The sequence below is a fragment of the Populus euphratica genome, unplaced genomic scaffold (assembly GCF_000495115.2).
Source record: "Populus euphratica unplaced genomic scaffold, PopEup_1.0 scaffold2.1, whole genome shotgun sequence".
NCBI lineage: Eukaryota > Viridiplantae > Streptophyta > Magnoliopsida > Malpighiales > Salicaceae > Populus > Populus euphratica.
Window position 1 is genome coordinate 7,113,346 of NW_011499846.1, and position 6,706 is coordinate 7,120,051.

The 6,706-nt window shown below is 30.4% G+C and overlaps 1 non-coding gene across 1 annotated transcript; it reads right to left on the reverse strand.

Moving 5' to 3' along the window:
- Positions 1-6,202: 6,202 nt before the first annotated feature.
- On the reverse strand, positions 6,203-6,275 carry TRNAF-GAA (transfer RNA phenylalanine (anticodon GAA)). Its single transcript has one exon. It is a non-coding gene; the product is annotated as a tRNA-Phe (tRNA).
- Between the last annotated feature and the right edge of the window lie 431 nt (positions 6,276-6,706).

Genomic DNA, 6,706 nt, shown 5'->3' on the forward strand with positions numbered 1-6,706 from the left:
AGGACAAAATGTCTACCGACTCCTATATAATATCCACGCAACCAAATTTATATTTAAAGCTTTTATTATATTAGTAAATTCGTGTGACACAAAGGTGCAAGGTCAAAGTGCATGCTTTTTCTCTCTCCTGTTTTTAGTTGTTTTTTTTTAAAGTATTTTGAAATATCAAATTGATTTTTTCAGTATTTTTATAGTTTTAATGTGATACTATTAAAAATATAAAATAAATTATTTTTAAGTATTTTCAAATGAAAATTATTTTAAAACAATATCAAACATACAATAAAATTATATTGCTTCTTTTCCGTGACTAGCTAGAAATCAATGAAGGAAAAATCAAAGCACTGACTTTTCTACTAGCAAAGCCAAGAAGGCAATTACAAGATGTCTCCATCCCTACAGCGGGTTAGGTCCTTCGGTGGGTGGGAGTCTCATGTTAATATTAATAAAATGTAAATTATTAATAACAAGGAAAAGTAGTTCTTCAAAGTACACGAAAGTGTGCATGTGTACCGCCATTTATATTTTATATTTAATTTAGTATTTAATTTTTTATTAATTTTTTTCAATTTTATCCGTAATTATTAGTTTTATTTGATTTTTATATAGTAACAAAGCTAAGCTATAAACAGTACCTTCTCCACTTTATCCCAACAAAAAAAGCCATTAACCTATAAATGGAGAGGTAACTTGGTATTTTTATAAGGGCGCAATAGTCATTGATTAGGGGTAAAATTGACTTCTTGCTTCTTTTATGAACAGTATAATGATTTAATTAGCCTTACAACTAAAACAACATTAACTTGTATCCAGGGGTTTTTTAGACATTTTCCTTTTCTTAACATAATAAAATTAGTAAATTACCCTAGGAAGAAATAAAAATAAAGTTTCATTTCAGGTTTTTTTTTTTCCTGTTATCAAGTTGATTTATAGAAAATTTGTTTTTAAAAAAATATAAAATATTAATAAAAAAAATGGTTGGTCAAAGTATGAGATTGTCCCACTATTTATATTTTATATCCAATTTAATCTTTATTTTTTATTAATATTTATTTTATTTTTATTTTCTTTTGATTTATTTTTTCTTCTTCAATTTCATATCTTATGATCAAGTTTCATTTGATTTCTAGATCAAATTTAGTTGTTATTTTTTTGATATTTTTCAATTCTCTCACTAATTAAATTTTATTTTAATTTCATTCATCATCATTTGATTTTATTTTTTTATATCGAATTTGATATCCATTCTTTTTACTAATATTTATTTTGTTTTAGATATTTTTCATTATATTTTTTACCAATTTCTTCCTTGGAATTTTTTTATTGAGTCATGGGTTCCAAATGTAACATGTGATGATTTTAATTTTTTTAGATTATTTCATATTTTCTTTTAATCTCATTCTTTAATATTTAATTTTTATAAAATTAGTTTTTATTATTTCTTTTGTTTTTTTTTTTATAGAATTATCCAAATCATATGCCTATAGTTATAAATTTTTATAAAATTAGTTTTTATTATTTTTTTTGTTTTTTATAGAATTATCCAAATCATATACCTATAGTTGCAGGGTTGACATATTAACACGAGGTTAACTCGAAATATTTTTTTTACTATTTTTTTTTCTGGTTTCATATCTCAATATTTTTCTCATTAAAAATTTACTTTATTGGTTTTTTTGAGTTTGCCTCGGGTAGTCCCAGATTCATATGCTATTTTGATTTACGATTAATAATTTTTTAAATAACATATGTTCCAGCTTCCTTGCAAGTGTTTTATATCTAAATGCAGATTTTTTAAATAAAGGGTATTTTAATATCAAACTTTAAAAATGGGTGGATGAGGTTAATTTGGGGCGATTTGGATTCTTTTGTATAGCCTGAAATTAATGAATCTCTTAATAAACCAAAAGAAGAAGAAGAAGAAGAAGAATCGTCCAGTTTTGCATGACAGGAATTGTCCAAATATTTGGTTGCTAATTTCTTAGCCTTGATCATGACCCAGAAACAATACTGTTTGCTAACGCCACCGGGACTTCATCAGAATCTTGTTTGGTTCGAGTGAAAGACAATCGTCATGCAGGCTCTGGCATCCTTACGTAGATTTTGAATGACAGGGCCTGCCAATTCATACCGTTACAAGATCACTAATAAGAATGGTCCGTTTTTAAATTGATTCGGCTCATATTACATAAAGTTTGATTCCTTCTGCCAGCTTTTCTTCTTCCTCACGAACCTGCAAAAGAAGGAACAGATTCTTAGGTTTAAATCCGTCACCAAGGTAAATCAGACAAACTTAGTGACCTTAACTACCCTCTAAAAGTAACAACTAGCTATAACTTTCTCTTCTCTTCTTTTTCCCATGGCTATCACCGGGAACTTATTGCGTGCTAGTGAAGTCTTCAATTATCCAGTAACAGCAGACACTTCCAATAACAAGAATCAACATAGGCATGAACATGATAAAAGGAAAAGGAACAAGAATAAAAGAAAAGAAAAGAAAAGAAAAGAAAAGGGATTATTCCAAATCAATCTGCAAAGGATTGTCGGAATATTTCCTTGCCATTTTTTCAACCCAGGTAGGCATTGGTTGCAGAGAAAAGCATGCTCTGCCGCTCGAATGGAGAGTTCCTAAAATAACTTCCAAAACCCTCTTCAAATACAACTGAAAGCACATGGTTAGCTTTATCAAGGACCAAATATTCAACCCTCCCAGTTTGAGGCTGTTAACTTTTAGCGGGTCATTGGTTCGACTACGAGTTCCGACGACAAAATCAACCCCACGAGAAAGAGCATTTTGCAGTGTGACAGAAGAAACCCCTCCATAGTCACAAATAGTATTCAAATATGTGCAGACTCGTTAATTTCTTTCTCTACTTTCTTTGCTAACTTCCGAGTAGGTGCTAAGACCAAAACTCCAGGATGCCTACCAGCTCGGCCCGAACAAAACTAAAAGAAAGACATTGAACTCATGAATTCACAGAATTTTTAGAGGGAAAAGGCATGCATGGTAGTTGGTACCTTTCTGAAACTCTTCTTTTTTTTTTTTTTTGATTTACATGGGGTGTCCGGGGCAGTTTAAGCGCACCACGACTAATCCCCACGGCCCACTGAACATCCTGCAAGCCCAGTAAGCAGGTAAGGCACCGCGGGGGTGACAGACGTGCATGGTAAAATTCGAACCCAGGTGCGGAGGAAGGGGACAAGCTCCTTCCACTACTATGCGCACCGCGGGGGTGACAGACGTGTATGGTAAGGTTCGAACCCAGGTGCGAAGAAAGGGGACAAACTCGTTCCACCACTAGACCAGAATCTCACTTGCACCTTTCTGAAACTCTTAATTCATACATTTAGCTAAGACCTTTAATACTCGGAATGCCAATGGCTAATGTCTTCCCAGTCCAAGTATTTGCATGGGTAATGAGATCTCCACCATCCAAAACTGGAATCAGTACAGTTCTCTAAATCATTGAAGGCAAATAAAAGCAAAAGGATAATAAATTCGGAGCTATAAAATGGACTGTAACAGTCAACTATTAGGAAAACTATGGACAGGACATTAATGGTATCCCAGATAACATGTATTAGTCTAGTGAAAATCACAGAGTCCCAAACTTTAAATTTAATTTCCCAAGAAAAAGATTGAACTGTAGGCTTCGAGCTAATGTTTTATTGCATTATTTCTTTCTATGTCCAGCAACCAAGCAAAAAGCTCTTTCTGTACTTCAGGTGGCCAGATCTAAGTAGTACTTGAACATGACAGCATATTTGAAAAGAAAAGAAAAAATTCAAAATCAAAACTTTATGACCCCAAACCAATAAGTTCAGCATTCTACAGAGCTAAAACTTGACTCCACTAGTGTTTCTGGTGGTTGATTAAGTTATAAACGCATGGAAAAAAAAAAGTAACAAGAAATTCCAAATGAACAGCTCCAATTCAACAAGTGAGTATTGAAACACACCTTAATTCTCTAATAAAAGTTTTAAGGTTATTAATAGAGTTTGTTTCTCGAGTGTTCAAGAAAATATGCAAAATATTTGAGTCTCAATTCTCATTTTTAATATTCTTTTTTTTTAAACGTCGCAGGTGAAATCTTAGTTTTCAACACAGCAATTTTTGATAAAAAAAAAAGTTCACATCAATTTATTTTAGTAAATTCAAGATCTGGAGTATTTTAAATATATATAAAAACTTAAATTCACATATCATATAACTTTGCAATGAAAACTACGCTCAATCAAAAGCATTCATGATCTTGAAGGAAGCCTTGCAAGACTTGCAGTCCATCCCATCTGAAAAGATTCTGGTACTAACAAATATATACTCTCTCTTTTTTGCTATTGTAAATTATGCTTTCTGTTCATTTTTCTCCTAATATTCTTTTCCTATTGTAAATCTGTTCATTTTTCTCCTAATATTCTGTCAACGTTTTCATGCAGAGTGTGCTGGTGGTATGGAACCCTCTAAGAGAAGATCATGACATCCTATCAGAGGAGGAATTATACGAACATTATCCAGATTTAAGGCCTTTAAAAGTGTAATTGCATAATCGCTTTTATTATTATGTTTATATATAAAAATGGTGTGATTGCATACCTTGTTAACATTAACAAAATTGGGAACGGTTTCAATGTTTATATGGATAGTCAACCTCCTCCCAAAGTTGACAATTTTTTTTATTCCTCTTTTTTTTTTTTTGTCCTTTCAGTACCATTCTTCAGTATTTCTTTAATTTGAAACATATTTTTATAATTTATTTTGATTTATTTTTTATAAAATTATCATAATTTTAAACAAGCATCCTCATATTGAATTTAATTTATACTTAACTTTGCAATTATTTTTGTTATTCTCTTGTTATCATATAACTAAATAAAACATGGTTAAAAATGATCCTTTTGTTATTTCATAACTAAGTAAAACATAATTAAAAAACAAAGTTGCAAAGCTAAAAAGAGTTTATTATCTAAGTTGCAGATTTGATAAATTAAATTATAAAATCTAAGTTAATTTAACATGTTATTTTTGAATATTAAAAAAAATTACTTTTTTTTTCTTTTTATATTTTAACCCTCTAAATATTGAGAAACAAGAGAAAATCTCTAGAAAATATTGAGGAGAAGAAAAATGATACGATGGCCATGTTTTGGGCACAAAAAGCTAATCTTAGTTTTAATAAATTCATCTTCTTGAAGATAGTTCAATGGAGATGATATTATCCTTTCATTATATAAAAAAATTAATTAGGGTTCAAATTTTTTTTATTAATTTAATTTTTTTTAAAAGTGATTAAAAAATGTTTTAGATTCAAAAATAAATTTATTGATATTTTTAAAATAAATTAATTATATTAAGGAATGAAACATCACTAACCTAATTGTGAAATTAGGTACGCAATGAATTAAAGGTGAAAGAGTATTTCAAACTGGTTATTTTCTAAAATATTTTTTTATTTAAAAAAAATTAAAAAAATATTTTTTTTTATTTTTAGAAAATTATTTTAAAATTAATATATCAAAATAATATAAAAAATTTAATAAAAAATAAATAAAATTTAAATTTTCTAAAAATATTTTTAAAACAAAAAAACAAATCGAATTATATTTTTTAAAATGTGTAAGTTGAAAATTTTGACTCGTTTTTTCAAGGCAGCGAGTTTGAAAGAAACAGTTGAAGAAGGAAAAGGCGATGATCGTTCTTCGTTGAAGCTACAAGTAAGTCCATGGATACGAATTCCATCAAAATCTTTAAAGGATGGATCTGCGATCCTGTGCCTGTTTTAAATTCACAGAAGAAACAATGTGACAAATACACAGAATTGAGACTGTAATGAAGTGAAGGGGGGAGAGAGAGAGAGAGAGCCGTGACAAATACACAGAATTGAGACTGTAATGAGAGAGAGAGAGCTGTGAGTTAAAAAATAAAACAAAAACAAAGAAAATAACAGCGAGGAGGACGGAGAGATCTGATACTTCGCCTAGGTATCGTCCTCTCTCCAGTTTCCACTTGGTCTGTTTCTGCTGCTCTTCCATGACTGCTGCTGTGCTTGTGCCTGTGCACAAACCGTAAACTGACTTGTTTTAATTATAAAAAAGCTGAGGGTGTTGTGGCCTGTTGGCCGGGTTTTTTTTAATATTAAAATAAATAAAAAAATTAATTTTCTTAGATGAAGAGTACTTAAAAAGTGCTCTGGCAAGGAGAACATGCGGTGAGCGTGGATCGAACACGCGACCTTCAGATCTTCAGTCTGACGCTCTCCCAACTGAGCTATCCCCGCTAGGTGGCTGCTTTTGTTATATTGTTAAACTTAATTTATTAAAAATAAGTAGTCTTTCTTAACAAATAGCATGGACTGTTTCTTTCGGGGTCTTATGTCGGGCCATATATATCATATATTATCATCCTAGCTGCTTTATCCTCCTCATCTTTGAGGCGTTTGTTTACGAATCCATTGCAGATTTTAGCTGTTTGATAACCATTAAAAAAAAAACAAGATTTATTATTTATGGATTTCATATTATTTTTTATTTTTAGATTAACGTGGGTGTCCGGGCCAGCTTGCGCGCACCATGACTAATCCCACGGGCCCTGAAGTTAACGACCATGTTTTATTTTATGATATAATAATAATAGTTACATTTGTAATATTTAAATTAAAAACCATCAGTATTAATATATAATTTTTAAAATTATTTTATAGATCGGAAG